Source organism: Dipodomys spectabilis, unplaced genomic scaffold (assembly GCF_019054845.1).
Source record: "Dipodomys spectabilis isolate Male_0828 unplaced genomic scaffold, ASM1905484v1 ptg000415l, whole genome shotgun sequence".
NCBI lineage: Eukaryota > Metazoa > Chordata > Mammalia > Rodentia > Heteromyidae > Dipodomys > Dipodomys spectabilis.
In genome coordinates, this window is record NW_024871092.1 from 1,078,400 (window position 1) to 1,081,435 (window position 3,036).

At 33.3% G+C, this 3,036-nt stretch overlaps 1 pseudogene; it reads left to right on the top strand.

Annotated features, from left to right (window-relative positions):
- The first annotated feature begins 307 nt into the window (after positions 1–307).
- On the top strand, positions 308–404 carry LOC122097143 (annotated as a pseudogene).
- The last annotated feature ends 2,632 nt before the right edge of the window (positions 405–3,036 follow it).

Here is a 3,036-nt window from a genome sequence, read left to right on the forward strand (position 1 = left end):
CCACAAAGCTAATTCAGTTGGATAAATAAGTACTTGAAAAAGCCATCACCTTTAGACCTATCTATAAATAATTGAGAGTACGATAAAATTCCAAATAAAAAGACTTGATAGTCATTGACAAAAAAAATTTGCAAATGTGAACAATCGACTGATCAATATAATTTTTCCAATATTCACAGAATTTTAGGGAAATAAGATCGATAGCATTGTTAGGAACAAGAAGGTTTCCTTGTTACAAGTAGGCACCCATAGATATAAGCCTGTATAAAGATTGCATCATTAACAACTTAAATTTAGAGGATACTACATGCATCAGCAGCACGTATACTCAAATTACAATACAGAGATTAACATGGCACTTGCAAAAGGATAATATGAAAATTTGAGAAGTATTCCATATTTTTCATTCTTCAGATGCAAGAAATGAAAAAGTTATTAAAAGGTTGATTACAAAATTACAAGTGTAACAATACACGTAATTCATATAATTAAATTTAGTTTGACATCAGTGTATTAAATCTTCAGCTCAGAAAGGCGTTTACATAGCATAAAATTTACAAAACTTCAAATTAGACAACATTGTCATTTTATCCCAAAGAAAAATAAAGACCTAGAAAAAATAAGGAATCAAACTGTTTTTATATGGAATGCAATAGGAAAAGACACATTAATTAACCTATATGTTATAAAGTAATGTAGAATTCAAAGTATATCTAGGAGAAAATAAAATAAATTATGAACATTATGCAAACATAGAATATAGAATATTTTAAAATATACTTTTTCAGACAAGCACCAGAAATATTTTACTTTCTGTACTACTCATTTCAACAGGTAAGTTAAAATTATTTCTGATTAAAAAATCACAAACTCTGAAGAAATCATTATACATGTATACAAAAACTATTGAATACATTTTGACATCCAATGCAGACAATTCATTTGGAAGAATTCCGCGGAATCCATGAATTTTTACAGTAAAATATTGGTGTTGCCGGGCACTGGTGGCTCATGCCTATAATCCTAGCTACACAGGAGGCTGAGATCTGAGAATCATTGTTCAAAGCCAGCCTGGAAAGGGAAGTCTGTGGTACTCTTATCTCCAATAAACCACTAGAAAACTGGAAGTGGAGCTGTGGCTCAAGTGGTAGAGTGCTCACCTTGAGCTGAAGAGCAGAGGGATAGCTCCCAGGCCCAGAGTTCAAGCCCCATGACAGACCAAAAAAAAAAAAAAAAGATATTGCTCTTATTTGTTTTGTGAAAATATTTTGTAGGGACACAAAAGATGGACTTGCATTTTTGAAATTTAAGAAACTTAACCCGAACATTAGGACTTAGTTGAACAATTTGTACAGCCCTCCACAACTTCATAGAGGGAATGACACATACTTATCCTTTTGGCAGTATCAAATGCAGTTTCTTCTATGTTGTTCTTCAGGCCTGGTTTTATATAATGGTTCAACAGAAGGAGATCCAGCGTATCTTTGCTATCTCAATTCTCAGCAGCAAGATACAACGGGGTCAAAAGGCCTTTATTTTGGGCATTGGTATCTGTATCATGATGAAGTAAGAAAGAAGCCACTCTGGTATTATTCCATGTATATGCACTGTGCAGGGGTGTCCAGTCATCTACAATTATTGTATGTGCCGCTTGAGACACCAACTCACTGACAATGTCTAAGTGTCCACTGTAGGCTTCTCAATGAAGAGAGGTATACTCATCATCATCCCTAATATTCACATGAGTGGCCATTTGGAAAGAAGTCTCCGCACTGTAGTAAGTCGAATATTTTTGGCAGCCCAATGAAGAAATTTGCTTGGATCTTTCTCCATTTTTTTTCTTTAATTGATACCATTCCTTACTTTTTCATCTTGTTCCTCATATTCCTAAGAATTGCCTAACCAGAGACTTTAAGAGCCAGTGGGAATGAGGTATCCATGTATTTCCCTATTAGTTCACATTGGTTGAACTGGTCAGAAATATCCGGTGAATTTTCTGCATCTGTTTATTCACCATCATTTATTTTCTCTTTTTACAATTTTACTATTCGAAATTATTCTAACCGGAGAGTAAGGAATTGTTAGAGAACAGAGGAAAGATGTTCCTCCGTATTCAAATGTACACACTGAAAATGAGGACCAGTGATGTCTTCATGTGCAGCTTATTCTAGGAATGAGAAATAGGAAATAATGCCTTCTATATATATGATTTGTTAAATGACAGAGCAAAAAGTGAAATGATGCAACCAAAAATATAAAAGCAAAATAAATTAGGATAATTATGGAGCAATCATATTATTTATGAGAACCAAGAAAGGGAAAAAGAGAGAGACAGATGTGTAATGACCTATCTAGCCACAAAGTCCATGCCTCTGATCAATTTATAGAGCAAACAAAATTTTATTTTTTAAAAAAGATGGAAATAGAATTTATGTATTTACTTGAAATTAGTAAATACATTTTTAGAAGCATACATAAAGAGACATAACTTTGACCAAATTACAGACAATAAACTAAATCCTTGATAATTCTAGTAACAGATCTGACTGAAATCAGTTGAATGACACTTTTCCTGTACAATGAAGGAATAGGAAGGTAGTCAAGCAGCAGAGAAGGCAGGGAGATTGTATCTGTGACAAAACTTTGTGGGAATTGGTATTGAAGATTTCTTACTGGTGATCCACTTGCAATGGAAGCATGATTCTGAACTATTGATTTAATCATTATATTCTACAAGAAGATAAATGAGAATTGATAGTTAAGGACTACTAATACATTTTGACCTTCTCACTAAGCACGTTCAATCATCAAAATCACATGAAGACAATAGATAGGCCTCCTTTTTAGATGAAAGCAAGTGTCTTTAAAAAAAAAACAAGGAATGTATGTAGTCATGCAAAGGACTTCTATTTTACCAATGCCTCATACAATTTTCTAATGTTGGGTACCAATAAATAATGGATCTATCAGAAAGCTCTTAAAGCTAATATGTTCAATAGTGAGTTCTCTTACACTATATCATGGTATTGTTTGGGT